Below are 15812 nucleotides of genomic sequence, written 5' to 3'. Positions count from 1 at the left end.
AAAAACATGTGGCAAACATACAAGTTACCACTTAAGACTCCCCTTCATTAACACGACTCCTGCTAACAAGAAAGCTTTGAAAAATCAAATGAGCAAGATTTTCACTACTTGTCTAATTTGTTCGCATGTGGTGACACATGCCCACGGTTAAGCATTTTCACACACGAACGTGTAATAGTGAGGTTCATTACTTTAAGTGAAAAAAATGCAAAGCGAGCGAGGCATTACCTCGTGAGTTTTGCAAGTGAAGCACAGTAACGAGATTGACAGTGCCGATGATCTATTTAATAAAAAAGTAAACGGGGTATATATTTATATATACGAATTGTTTAATAAAAGAAAACAAAGGAAAGGAAAAAAATCATCAAATAGAGATAATTACAAAATGTTCGGAATGTATCCAGTGCATGCCATGTAGACTTGAGTGGTGCTTTTGTCATGTTTGATAGATTCAAAAATAAGAAATTGGATGGAGACAAGGGAAGCTAATTGGAATACAATATGGGATGTTCCCCCGAATGTGGAACTGTCCAATCCACTCTTCCGCATGCTAGTTCAGCTTGCACACTAAGCACCTCCTTAAAATAAGAGTCTTGTGAATGTTTTAGAGGGGCTCTCCCCCTCCCAATATGTTGCACATCCTCACACTCTCTTTTTTGCAATACGATTTAACACTTTCTTGGGAAAAAAAAGGTAGTTGTATAGACATAGAAATAGTATAGATATACAAATTTTCTTTTTCTAAATAATGAATTTTCCATTTTTAACCTGCATTTAATTTAATTTAGAGGCCTTTTTGGTAGGACCAAAATGCATTACTAGCGTCAGAACGTCTGTAGGTGTATGATTTACTTCGGTGCTTGGCGGGCCATCTGTGAGGGACCATGAATCCTTGAGGTAACACGTGGCATCATGGGATCTTGATGGCGTTAGCTTATCCGGTGTGAGGCTTGGCTGGAACTTGGAAGCTCAGAAGGGGCGAACCAGAAGAAGCGCACATTCTCAGGTCAGATTATTTGTCAATTCAAGTGCAGTCTGTTATGCAGGACAAAAAGACACAGTACAATTCTTACTGGAGCCACATTTTTTCTCAATAAATCCTAAATATGTGGATGGTTCACCAAGTAGTTACGACTTGGCTTAGTTTTCTTGAGCAATGTCTGCAGTGCTGATGTTATTAAAGATGGAACATTCTCATTTCCAGATGTGATACGGGTGATTGGCAGTTCCCTCAATTTCCTGCTACACTTTTTATATCATTTAAAAAATAACGTCCTGTTAGTCTCTCAGTGTCCTAGCGTCAACATTCATAACCAGATAAGGGACCAATGCATTGCAAGTAACTGAGTCTCACTTAATTCCCTGTACGGATACATAGGATATGGCCATGTACATATGTTTGTATGTATGTTAGTAAGTACGTACGTATGTAGATATGTATGTTTGCAGGTCTGAATGTGTGCGTGTGTGTGTGGAGAGAGAGAGAGAGAGAGAGAGAGAGAGAGAGAGAGAGAGAGAGAGAGAGAGAGAGAGAGAGAGAGAGAGAGAGAGAGAGAGAGCATCCCCTCCATCCCCGTTGTACCTACTTTGTGATTTAATTTTCTCGTCCTAGTAGCTGTCTGACAAGTGGCCCTTTGTAACGACTTATTTTCTTAATTCAAAATTCTTCACATGAGAGAGAGAGAGAGAGAGAGAGAGAGAGAGAGAGAGAGAGAGAGAGCAAATGGGTATAACTCTATTGGTTGAGTTGACCACTACACCCATTGGTTAAGTTGACCGTGTGGTGACTAGAAGGTCTTGTGTTCAACTCCTACATTCCGGATTGTCATTTAGTATAGGTGGAAGAAAAGGGAGATTTGAACCTGGGTCAGTGGGTTAATAAAAACAAGTGGCTTACCACTAGGGTAGCCACTTTGGGGAGGGGGGGGGCGGGGGAAGGGGGGACTAAATTGTCCTATGAGAGATAATTATATAACAATCTGTGTAAAAACTGACAATTAAGAAACTGAGTCTAATTGAGTGCATCCCATTTCTAGTCCTATCTAGCATGCTATAAGTGTCTAGTCCTCACATAGACCTGCACCACCAAAAATTCAAAGCTGAGGACAAAGCACTTCCTTTAACCCATGTCTGGTCCTATCTAGTGTCAAAGAGTTTATTCATCATTTGGAGCTATGTTCCGTGTCTTTGCATCCTCTTGCATCATAAAGAGCTGCTGCTTTATTGTCTAGACAGTTGTTCTCACCCTTGGTGACATCATCACACTCCTTGGCTGCTGTGTTCGGCTCTCTCCGGTGTCATCATTGCTGACAGCCTACATCAGATTCAACATTGGGCTTTGGTGATTTGCTGCATTTGGGATCTGTCAGAGTACACAAAACTCCTCATGCTTTCCTCTCATAAGAGGTGGTAGTTGTTGGACATCCCTCCACCTGTTGAGCATTCATTGTCTCACACTTCTCACATATTTAGTTGTTCATTGAGTTTATGCTTGCATTTTTTCATTTAGTGTTTGCAAATCACAGTCTATCCTTAGATATTTGTGATGTGACCTTCAAAGGACCATACTTCTCCGTGTGAGAGGCCATAGAGGCTAGATTGGCACAAGGCTTTGCAATAGTTGGTGGACACGAGAGACAATGCAGTCATGTATAGTTTCATCAGGAGCCACACACACCAAACTGTGGCTCTTTGATAGTCTAGTGACATTGACACTTCTCTATGGAGTAGAGATTTGGGAAGCCAAACTGTACCACACGAGGAGAGAGCTATTGGCAAGGCAAAATTAACTAGATAGAGATTTCTAAATATTTGGAAAGCCTATGGAGAGACCACTGCTTATATAGCATATATGATCCAAAGTAAGTCATCTAAGCCGGCCTTCAATGGAGCTAAAAGGCAGTAGAAACATAGACTTGAAAATACTAAAACTCATGAAATAAATAACTCATACAAGAGGAGCATGTCCCACACTTGCGTAGTGACACCTTTTTGGCCCAAAAGCTGGTACGCATTTCAATATTGATTAATTTCATGAAGAGCTTCCAACTGGGGTACAAAACTATAATGTTCCATTCACTTGCAAGTGTTGCCTTATTTCAGCCTGGAACTCTCCTCTTCCAAATCAGTCCAGCTTTGTCTTCATGCATTTGTTAACTGTTTTTTTCCCACAAATTGTGACCTTTCATGTGACAAAACTGATTAGTATTCTCTTAATCAGTCCCACTTATTTCCTCATGCCTTTGCCAAGTGCTTCTCACACAAATAGTGACCTTTATGCAACAAGACTGATTGGACTACCCTTTGATCGTTCTCTCTTTGTCTTCAATGCATTTGCCAACAATTGCTCTTCTATACTCTGTTCCTTCACGCCACAAAACTGATTGGGATCCTAATGCATGCTCTTCTGTCTAGCTTTATCCTGATGCCTTTGCCAACAGGTACTCTCAGCACTTGTGGTACTTTGCATGACAAAACTGTCCCAATTCATTATTGTCAGGTCCCAACATGCATGCCCACTCAGTGCACCGCCGACATACTGATTGCATGCTTTAAGTCGCTACTTGCATGACCAAAATGCATCACCTGGAGAGAAAAGGCAGCACTGGTTTGCTTTAAACTCTCCCAAAACTCACGAAAACCCACATACAAGGTCCATTTCTGATGAATATTGTCACCAGACTGAGAATTAAGTTATAAACTTAAATTGAAAAATTGATTCTAAATTATTGCATCCCTAGCTGTTGGCATGTGAGAGCATTTCATTGGTAGTGAGTGATAAAAGCATATGATAAGGGCAGATTGAGCGAGGTCCACCCAGGATCTTGTAGGACTTAATTCAAAGTTTGGGATGAGTTTCCAATGCCATGTGAAACTTTCATTAACTTGAATGTTTGGCCCTTACACTGGGTTATGTTTAAAGTTTCACCCAATGAGCAGCTTGCTTATGATAAGCAGCTCCTGTGAGCAGCTTCACTCATGCCAGCGGCCCAATGTGGATCAACTCATGGGTTTTGTCAACTGTGGGAGGGTTGTCTATGTCCGACAGATGGGTCGACCCGTCCTATCCGTACTGTTCTGTACGATTCATCTGATCTCATCCAAAGGCATCTGATGGGTTCATTGCACGAGTCAACTATGCAAGGGCCGAGGTAAAAATGACCATAATTTAACCTTTTTTTTTGCTTGCTCTCATCCAACGACTCTCTCTTCTCTACCATCTAGTCTCCTCCAACAACTCTCTTCTTTTCTCTCTTACACCTTAAGTCTCTCTCTCTCTCTCTCTCTCTCTCTCTCCCTCCCCTACTCAATGCAACCATCTCATTCTCTCTCTCTCTCTCTCATCATTAACACATTCAAGTTTGAAATCTCTCTCTTCCTCTTCCCCCCCCTTTCAAAATACACAACCTACCCATAGCCATACCCATTCATTCTCTCTCTCTCTCTCTCACACACACACACACACACACACACACACACACACACACACACACACACAAAAGTCTAAATCCTAAAACTCTCCCTCTCTATAAAGATCTTTTCCCCTCCCCCATCTTGTTCATCCTTTCTAGTATCTACTCATTTGAGCTTTGCACACTCTCTACTCCTTTTTAGTATCTGCTCATTTGAGCTTCCCACTCTCTCTACTCCCTCAAGCACTCTTGCCATCTCAAGGTCTCTAATCCCTCACGCTATCTCTATTAACCTCTCTACCTTTCCTATTCCCTCAAGCTCTCTCTACTTCCTCAACGTCTCCATCCCTCTAATTTCAACTCTCTTTTGCATTTGCTTTAAAATAAAGTCTCTAAATGTATGTTTTAAGTTCAAGATTGTGAACTACACAAATTATATGTAAACTTTTCTTTTATCAGAGGTAGCATCGGACGTAGATCCAAGATTTATTAGTCCGATTAGTATTGTACTAGTATCGGACGGTACTAATCGAATGCCATTGGACGTGACAACCTTGAGTTGTGGTGAGCATTTGCAATGATAGACTTGCTATTGCTCAACTTCATCTTTTGCCTTTCAGCTCACACAAGTTGGTTGCAGCAAAAATTGCAGGTTTTGGGACTTAGTTTCTTCATTCTTAGCTATAGAGAATGCTTGGACTGCGAAGAAATACCCTAACATAGAAACATAAACTAAAGCGTATGACAAAACATAAACTCAGAAAAACATAGTTAGGATAAGGGTAACACAAAGACAATGAACACAATGAATCTGAATGCATGAATGAATACTGAATATACAATGCTCATGCAGCAAACAAACTGTCTAGCAATGAAAACTGTACCTGGAACTCTCGTCTTGAGGACCGAGGCAAAGGTGCCGACCGGGAGAGTGTATCATACTCTTGACGGATCTTGAAACACAACAAAGGCAGCCTCTTCTGAGAGTTGAACTCTAGCAAAAGCAGCCAAGGGGGACTAGATTTGAAGTAGACAGGTAGTGGATGAGAGAGAAAACTGTAAACGCATCCTCCAAGAGCAAGGTGACAAGCAGGAGAATAGAGTTAAATGCAACTATTTGTTATCAAATGCAGCCTTTTGGAGGAGTCACCTATTGATGGGGATGACATGTGAGTAGCAAACACAATGTGATGCTGCCAGGCTGCAAATGCAAGTGCTAGAAGGTGGGTGACAGCTTCTGGAGGTGTTCACCGCAAAGTTAATGCATGTAGATAGTGAGGGGCAACTCTGACTGAGATGTCCTCCAGAAGCGGGGTGTGGGTGTGAAGAAATGCTCTAAACGTAAAAAATTAGGAAACCAATTGTACAACAAAGCACAAAGTGATAAACTCAGAACATAGTTAGGGTTAGGGTTAGGGCAACTCAAAGACAGTGAACACAATGAATAATAAAGTGCATGAATAATGAATATACAATCCTCATGCAACAAATACATTATGTAGTGAATACTGAACCTCAAACTCTCGTATCTCTGGGATCAAGGTAGAGGTTATGAGCTGTAGAGTGTGTCGTACTTCGACAGACCTTGAATCGCAGCAAAGGTAGCCTTTGAGTGTCAAATACTAGCAAATGCAGCCACCCAAGGAAGGTTGGATCTGATGTAGACAACATTGTAGGAGAGAGAAAGACTAAAAACGTAGATACCTGATAAGAGAGAAAATCTACACAACAACTGTTAGATGCAGAGAAACCATGGGGTAATGTAGCATGAGACAGCATCATACGGACCTTATCCTGGATGGTCTGATTTATACGCTTTGCAACTCCATTTTGGGGTGGATTATGAGAGGCAGTGAGCTTTCTCTTTATCCCTTTGCTGTCACAAAATGCCTGAAGCTTTGGACACATATTCCCCACCATTGTCAGAGTGAAGACACTTAAGTGTCTTATTTGTTTGATTTTCAGCCAATGCCAAGAATTTTTTAAACTTTTCAAGCACTTTATCCTTGCTATGAATAGGGTAAACCCATACTTTCCGTGTAGCATCATCGACAAAGGTGACAAAATATTTCTTTCCCCCTAAAGATAATCCTGGCATTTGACATACATCTGAATGTACTAACTCTAGAGGAGAAGATTTCAAAGAAAGAAACTTTTTGTGAGAAGTCTGTGCATGTTTGCCATAAAAACAATTATCACAGTGCTCAAAATCAGCATAACGAAGACAAGGCAAGTAACCCAAACGAGAAAGCACTTTCATTCTTGTTTGACTCATGTGTCCCAACTGGCCATGCCACAAAGAAACACTTGGCTGCTCGGTCACAACAACAACATGGTCACGCACACTAGATACATGGAGTGGATACAACGTATCACTCTTGCAACCTCTGGCAATAACCCTAGATCCCTTACAGATCTTCCATTTTCCATCACCAAAGGTGGTATGAAAACCATCATCATCTAGCTGCCTTGTGCTGATCAAGCTCTTCTTGAGCTAAGGTACATGCCATACATGCTGAAGTGTAAAGACAGAGCCATGCTGAAATTGAAAGTGCACACTGCCAATACATGCAATCTCACATGCATAGTTATCCCCAAGATGGACAACACCATGTTGACCCCCTGTATATGTGGAAAACCACTCACGATGAGGGGTGACATGAAAAGAAGCACCTGAATCAAGAATCTAAGTATGCATGTCATCGTCTGTATCTGCAAGTAGAGCATGTGCACCAAAATGTGAAGAGACAAAGAGTACATCACTTCCACTGTCACTGTCATGAGTGACTACATTCACCTCTTCAATTTTTACACTGCTTTTCTTAGGATGATTGTCCTTCTCTTCCTTGCAATCATCTGTCTTCTTGTCTTTTCCTTTCTCTTTCTTCCATTTGTAGCAGTCACGTTTAAAGTGACCCTTCTTGCCACAATGATGGCATTCAACATCTTTGCCACGTGATTTACTGCATCCCTTGCCATCATATTTGCCCTTTTGCTGTGATCTACCCCTAGTATGCAAAGCACTGGAAGACTTGCTGGATGCATTGTTCTGCCGATTCATCTCTTCCATAAGTAGAGCACTTTCTCATCAGCATACAAAAGGATCACATTAGAATTGCTCATAGCAGTCCTAAATGTATCCCAACTCTCTGGTAGAGTGCAAAGCAAGAAAGTAGCCTTAAATTCCTCATCAATCATAAATTTCAAGGCAACCAGCTGGCTGAAAATGGAGTTAAACTCACTCAAGTGAGTAGACATTGCTGTACCTTCTTTCATACGCAAATCCATAAGCTTTTTCAGCCAATACACTTGCAGCGCTCTTTTGTGATACAGTTCTTCCAGTCTAGTCCATATAGCATATGCAAAATCCAAACTTCAATGTTGAAGAGCAAGGCATCAGAAATCGATAGCTCTATGGTTGAGCGTGCAAGCTCATTCAACTCATCCCAATCATCTTGATCCATGTACACAGGCTTTGCCGCTTTAGTTTTGATCCGCTTTGCCTGCTTCTTTTGTAACAGGATATTGTAGCACTGTTTTTGCCACACTGCAAAATTATGTGCGCCTTCAAGCTTCTTTATATGCATCAAATTACTGGTGTCATTGCTGCCAGCCATGGTTTTCAGCTCAAAAAGTGACCAAAAAACCAGTAAATGCAGGCCCAAATTGTCACCCAAGTGACCAAGGTACAAACAAGTACCAATCAGCAATAAATGACCACACAGAAGTACAGATTTCAGATCTGTAATTCAGTTTTCAGAAGCACCAAACCAAGTGCTACAACATTATCCAACTGATTACAGCTGTTCCAAAAGGCATGTGCATCACTTTACATGAGAAATCCCAAAATTTCAGCTGCAATTTCTGTTGTACGTGTACCCACGGGCATAAAATTTGACACGATCGGTCAAAAGCCCCAAAATTTTGTGCTTGAAATCGTCAAACACACATCTGCATTTCCTCTGTCATGCATAGGACTGTCCAATTTTGCCAAAATAAAGCAATTTCAGCAAAGCCCCCAAATTTTACCAAGTGTTGATGTCCAAATTGCGTGGAATTCAACCTGCATATACATAAGATGACCAGATGCTGCAAAATTTTGCCCAAATCGCAAAAGCCCCAAATTGCACGGGGTCCAATGTGCCTCAATGTCGAGAACTTGGGTCAATTTCAGCCCAATTTGTGCATGTACATGAAAAGCCCCAAATGTCGGGGAAAAAATGTCACAAATTTCTGCAATTTCTGAGACAAATATCACTGTTGCATCTTGTGCGCATAAAATCTGGACAAATCCCCAAATTTTCCCAAGTCCTGCGTGCACTAATTTTAGTGAAATTGAAAGAATTTCACTAAAAAGGTGAAAAGCCCCAAAATTTCCGGGCAAATGTGCACCGATTTTGCAATTTTTGAGTCAGATTGTCCACTTTTGTGTTGAGATCCCCAGATTCGAGAAAAGCCCCAAATTTCTAAGCCAATTTTGCACAGATCTAAAGTCTTGTGCTTACGCGCGCGAAGCCTCGTCAGTGGGTGAAGCAATTTTCAGAGAAAAAAAGTTGAATTTTAGGAAAGAAAAAAAAATCTGACGGGTCAACGGACCTGTCAGCCATGCGATGTGACCCTTGCTGGACACAGCGCTTGTTCGCCGTCTTGTGACCTCCGTCCCGTGACGCCTCGTCGCTTGCGTGGCCTCTCACCCGCGTGCCCTCCGTCCGGTCGCTGTTCCCTATCGCCTGTCGCTTGCAGCCCGTTTCGTCAGACCTGGTCTGGTCGTTGTTGTCACCAGGCTGTAGCATTGGACGCGAAGTCCAGTTGTTTGCGACTGCTGCCCGTCACACGTGCTGCTGCCCATTGCTGCCCTTTGGTCCACATTGGACCAGCTGTCACTATAGCTGGAGCTGCCGTCTGCTGGCCAGTTTGAAGTGACTGTTTCCACTCTCTTGTCTGTCGACAGACAAACACCTACCTGCTGTACGTGAGCTGCCTCTGATCTCGGGGAGCGTGCACTCTACGCTTTGATACGAGTTTGAAGGAATCGATTAGGCACAGAGATCGAGGCAGACAGTCATTACACGCAGTGAGAGACAGGGAGAGGGCGAGAGAGCAGAGTATAGAGTGAACACGTTTTTAGGTACAATGATGAGTGTACCACTCTAGGTTTTAGATAGATATATGTATGAAAGTACAATGTGCTAAGGGTGTGTTCACACCTGTGCACATATAAAAGGCACGATGGCCCTTTATTCCCAACATCCATTGTCTTGATAGCCACCTTTACTTAAGGTCTCTATTGTCTTGATACATATGATCAACAGTTTATTGAAAATCCTATTGACAATGTCTTATTAACAATGGAATCTTTCCAAGATACATATTAATGGCATTAGAGGCTTGGCCACATTAACTATCAAGCATTGATGAAGCTTGTCTTGATACATATACTTGTATACATTCTCATCCATTGCATTTTGGATTTCAAAATAGCCCTACCGAGGCTACTCTTTACATTTGACATTAGGAATATGATTTTATTATTCTTGCACTATATGTTGATGGCATGCTTGTCACTGGGACCAATGTTGGTCAAATAGCAGCATTTAAGGTTGATTTGCGGTAGAGCTTTGCCATGAGAGATCTTGATCTACTGCATATTACTTGGGTATCCACTTTGCACCATTGAGGGGGGGGGCATCATCATGAAAAATCCATGTATATTGGACAGCTTCTTCAATGCTTTCAATGTGAGAATTGTAAGCCCATGTCTACTTCTGTGAAGCCTGGTTCTAGATTCACTTCTAATGATGGTAGTGGATCCTTTGATACTACTTTTTATCAGCAAACTGTTGGATGCTTGATTTATCTATATCACACAAGGCCCGATCTTTAGTTTGTTATCTTCCATTGAGCAGATTTATGTTCAACCCTTTAGTACTTCATTGGCAGGTAGTGAAGTATGTCTTTCAGTATCTTAAAGGCACCTAGGATCTTAGCTTTTTTTACGAGGCAAATTCTTCACTCTCTTCACATGGATATTCTGATAGTGATTGGTGGGCTAGATGTTGAGATTCCCGTGTCTCTCATAGTGGCAACTGCTTCTTCTTGGGTATATCTCTTGTTTCTTGGTTTAGTCAGAAACAAACTATAGTTGCTACTTCTAGTTGTGAAGTAGAGTATAAAGTAGCGTTCACAACTATAGCGGAATGTGTTTGACTTTGCAAGTTACTTATAGATCTTCATGTGTACTAGACGGCTTCAACACGTATCTATAGTGACAGCAAGAGTGCTTTGACCATTGCACGGAACCGAGTGTTCCATACCCACTCAAAGCATATAGAAGTTCGTTACCATTATGCTAGTAAGTAGATGTCAGCTGGAGATATACAGTTGTCTTATATACCCACCGAAGACAACATGGTAGATCTTTTCACGAAGCCTCTTTCTTGACCAAAGTTCGAGGCTTTTCAGCAAGCCTTGAACTTGATTTCATTTGCTCCATGATTAGTGCCTAGACATTTAAATTGTCACTAAATGTTGTTGTTGCCCCTAGTGTCCTAGGCACTAAGTGATACTAGGGTTAGGGCTTTATTTAGGGTTTCCTATGATGGTTAAGCTGTTGGGGTTTCATTTTATTATAAAAACACAGCTTGTGCATTGTGAAGACGTGTGGTATTTTTCATTGTGATCACCTTGAGCGCTATACTCTCTCTCACTCCTTAATGTGAAGAAATACCTTAACATAGAAACATAAATAAAAGCATGTGACAAAGCATAGATTCAATAGAACACAATTAGGGTTAGGGTAACTTAGATACAATGAACATAGTGAAGAATTGAATGAATGAATGAATACTAAATATACAATGCTCATGTAGGAAACAAACCGTGCGGGAATGAAAACTATATACCGAACTCTCATGTCTTGAGGACTGAGGCATAGATAGCGGGATGGAGAGTGTATCATACTCCTAACGGATCTCAAAACGTAGCAAGGCAGCCTCCAAGATGTCGGACAGCAGCAAACATACTAGGTGATGTGTTGGATTAGTGTGGATACGCAAAGAGGAGAGAAAAACAATCAACACAACATCAGCTAATGATGTGGCACCCTATACGCCAACTAGCAAAGACAAATGCAGAAATTTTGCAATTGATTGGGACAGGGTGGCAGCCAACAGGTACAAATGCAGCTATAGATGCCACTTGGCAGTTGGTGACAATAGAGGAGTGAACAACAACAGCAGTTGAGGCTAGACAACAGCTAGAGGAGGTGTAGACTATGCAATGAAGGCTAGAAATAGACCCCGGATGGGTATAGACAAGGTTGCGTAGCCTTGGTTGAGATGTCCTTCGTGAACGGGTGTGGGCAATGAAGCTAAAGGATTTGAAACTTGCAAAAATGAGTTTGGGCTGAATGGAGGGCAGCTTATCTATTTATAGAAAGTTTTGAGACCTCGAACCTCTCCCTGTTTTAAACTCTCTTGAATTGCTCCCCGTTTTAGGGTCTTCTATTAATTAAGCATCTTTGGGACTGTTAAAGAGACTAATTTGGCGTTTGGTGCATATTTTAGCTCAACATTCTCTCTTAGGCCCAAAAATTGAGCTAGAAAGGAAGGCCAACCCAAAGTTTTATTTGTTTTTGGTATTTTTACCCTAAGGCGTTCCACTCCAAAGTAGCCAGGCCATCAGACAAAGGGTGCACATTGGCTGTCTAGTGACCTACTAAGACTATAGAGGCGATCGTAATCTTACCAAGGGAGTCCAAGTGGTCACCCTAGAGAGGCTAGGGTATTCGTCAAAGAGTGCACGTCGGTTGCCTAGTGGCTTTCCAAGTCTTGCAAAGGCAGATGAAACTGCATTGAAATTTTTGGTTTTTGTTTTAGTGTTTGTGTAAAAAATAGGAAGTAACAGACTGGAGACTCAACCTCGGTAAGAAAGAGAGCTGATACTCGGCCTTGGCCGTGAAAGCCGCCACTCCCCTCTACTTATGGTTGGCCCAAGAGACGAGTGCCATGCCCCAAGTAAAGAGGTAGCCACCATGGGAATGCTAGGTGTTAGGTGTGAAGAAGCTGCTAGGGTTTGCATTGAGGAAACATAGAGTGTAGGACCATGACAAAAACACAAAGACATAAACAATGATGTGCAAAACTCAAACCCTAAATGTAAAACACAAAACTTAAAACTCAAAATGCAAAAACGCAAAATCAGACAGAGAGAGAAGGAGAACTCCGAAGTGAATGAATCAATATAGAAAATGAATGAATGAGTATACAAAATGCTCAAGGACAGAGTGGTGATTGTCAGAGAGTGACATCCACTTGCAGATGGATTACGAATGTTGTAACCACTAGTTGGAGATGAGAGTGTTGAATAATGAAGGGTAATAGGTTGATCATCAAAACATAGTAGTCGGAATTTGAAATTTGGTAAACACAGTAGTGTACCACTAGAGAAGATTGAAAACTGATCACTTGAGGCATAGAACTATCAGGTGATGACAACAGAGGTGTTTGCTGATGTAGGCTTGCTGGACAACAAAAACGCAGGTACTCTAGCAATTGCTTGATGGGAGAGATGGTAGCATGTCGTCTGGCACTAGGTGCTGAAAATGCAAGCTGATTGTAAGACCACGCAGGCTTCGACCTTGACAGGGGCTCTCCAGAAGACAATCTAGAACAGAGAAAAGTCATTCAATTCTGATGAGCACGAGCGATCGTTTCACCTCCCAGCCTTGCCTAGTTCATTGCTGGCCAGACCCATCGTGATCCGATTGCCAGCCGTCAAACCTTGGTGAGTCCTACTATTCTTGGACTCTCTTTGGTTCTAGTCTCCCCTAAACCCCGTTTGGGCGCCCAAGACCCCGGACGGTCATCCTCGTGCATGTTTCCCTTGATTTACCTTAATGTCATATTTAATGTCACATTAATGTCACATTTCCTTCCCTTTAAGAATCAATTTCGTCCTCGAAAACGATACTTGGAAGGTCTAACTGTAAATTGGGAAACCTTTTCTTTAAAGTACTTATCGCTTCCATGTTGAGCTTTCTTCTGAACAATCTTTCCACTTAACCAAACATTCTTGATAAATAGTATTTCTTGTTCGTCTATTACGAACATTTAATATTCTTTCTGGTTCATGTGGATTAGATTGGTCATTTAATAGCTCCTCAATGTCATCATTTAAGATTAGATTATCCAAATCACCCAGTTTCTTCCTTAATTTACTTACATGAAAAACTGGATATATTTTACTACCAGCAGGTAGTTGGAGCTTGTAAGCCAATTCTCCCACCTTTTTAAGTATTATGAAAGGACCACAATACCTCGGGGAAAGCTTTGGACATTGTCCCTTTTTCATAGTTTTAGTTTGTTCAGGCACTTAAAGATAGACCAATTCTCCTCTTCAAAGGAGATGTCTCTTCGGTGAGGATCTGCATATGCTCTAGCTCGATTTTGAGCCTTTTTAATATTTTCTTGAGTAAATTTTAACATACTATTCATATCTTCCAAAAAGTCTTTAGCTGCCTGAACCTTTTCCTTATGCAGTCCTACTGCAAAAGGAGCTCTGGGCTGAAACCCATACATTAACATAAATGGACTATATCCAGTGGAAGAGTGCTTGGCACTATTTATATGCAAACTCTGCTATCGGTAGATACTCTTCCCAATTAGTTTGCCTTTTACTTACATATGCCCTAAGCATATCTTCAAGGATTTGGTTAACCCTTTCAGTTTGCCCATCTGTTTGCGGGTGATCCGCGGTACTCATGCTAAGTTTAGTATCTAATTTCCTAAATACCGCACGCCAAAATTGACTATCAAATTTTCTATCCCGATCAGAAACTATATTTGCCGGAAGGCCATACAATCGGTATATGTTCTCTACGAACAATCTAGCCAATTTTGGTGTTTTAACATCAGTTGAAGTTGGAATGAACCTAGCCATTTTGGTTAACCTATCCACAATCACCCACACAGAGTCGTGCCCCCTCTGTGTTCTGGGTAAAGCAACAATAAAGTCCATGGAGATACTCTCCCATTTTCCCGAATGAATCTCTAGTGGATGGAGAAGTCCTCCCATTTTCAATCTTTCAGCTTTATTAACCTGGCATTTATTACATTTGACCACATAGTCAAGGATGTCCTTATTCATTCCATGCCAATAGAACTGCCAACGAAAGAGCTTTAATTGGGGAACAGACCAAAATGAAAGTTTTCAAAAACTTAAGGTAGCTATTGCTACAGCTCCAGTATTATTAATAGTGGATCCCAATAAACCATTTGTGGTTGAAGCTGATGCCAGTGATAAGGCGATAGGCGCGGTCTTATTACAAGAGGGTCGACCAGTTGCTTTTGAAAGCAAGAAATTAGACCGTGCAAAACAGAATTATTCTGTTTATGAGAGGGAGCTGTATGCAATAGTACATGCAATGAAGAAATGGAGGCACTATCTGTACGGTGCCAAACTTTTGATTTTATCTGATCATGAAAGCATTAAGTGGCTTAATGATCAACTGGATTTACACGGGCGTAAAGCCAGATGGGCCGAACTCCTCCAAGAGTTCGACTATGAGATAAGATATAGAAAAGGAAAGTATAATATAGTAGCTGATGCACTCAGCAAAATGCCCATCATTAATGAATTGAGTTTTACTCAGTTCACTTCCAACTTGCTTGAATCCTTAAAAGGGAAATGCCAGGTTGATCTGGCGTATTTCAACATATGGGAAGCAATAAAAAATGGGGATCCAAATGAAAGTGCTTCTACTGAGGAAGGAATATCTGAGGATGTTCAACAAGGAAATGGAGCATTAGGGGTTGCTCAAACCGGATTCAAGTGGAAGAATTTTACCATTGATAATGGTTATTTACTCTACAAGGGTAGGGTATATGTCCCGAAAGATACAGAAATAAGACGCCAGATACTCTTTGAGTGTCATGATACCCCTAGCGCGGGACATCCAGGAGTTAATAAGACTTATAGTCTTATTAAAAGGCAGTTCTATTGGCCTGGAATGAATAAGGACTGATACCAATGTAAGACCACGCAGGCTTCGACCTTGACAGGGGCTCTCCAGAAGACAATCTAGAACAGAGAAAAGTCATTCAATTCTGATGAGCACGAGCGATCGTTTCACCTCCCAGCCTTGCCTAGTTCATTGTTGGCCAGACCCATCGTGATCCGATTGCCAGCTGTCAAACCTTGGTGAGTCCTACTATTCTTGGACTCTCTTTGGTTCTAGGCTTCCCTAAACCCCGTTCGGGCGCCCAAGACCCCGGACGGTCATCCTCGTGCATGTTTCCCTTGATTTACCTTAATGTCACATTTAATGTCACGTTGATGAAGTGCTATAATGACACAACAGATGGAGACCTCCAAACAGCATGGCAATGTTTGTAAACAAGC

General features: G+C 41.5%; 1 protein-coding gene across 3 annotated transcripts in view; it reads left to right on the top strand.

Annotated features, from left to right (window-relative positions):
* The first annotated feature begins 805 nt into the window (after positions 1-805).
* Positions 806-15812, top strand: part of LOC148028723 (uncharacterized) — a 54881-nt gene continuing 39874 nt past the window's right edge. Inside the window, exon 1 of one of the 3 annotated variants that reach the window (XM_087688601.1) lies at positions 806-1006. The gene's annotated coding sequence lies outside the window, so the exon portion shown is untranslated. The remainder of the gene's footprint in view (positions 1007-15812) is intronic. The other 2 variants (XM_087688599.1, XM_087688600.1) reach the window with 2 other exon arrangements.

This window comes from Lygodium microphyllum, chromosome 11, assembly GCF_053477565.2.
Source record: "Lygodium microphyllum isolate KBCC chromosome 11, Lygodium_microphyllum_v1.1.10, whole genome shotgun sequence".
In the NCBI taxonomy this organism is placed as follows: Eukaryota; Viridiplantae; Streptophyta; class Polypodiopsida; order Schizaeales; family Lygodiaceae; genus Lygodium; species Lygodium microphyllum.
Note: the sequence above shows the minus strand (reverse complement) of the source record. Positions and strands in the feature narration are given on the sequence as shown.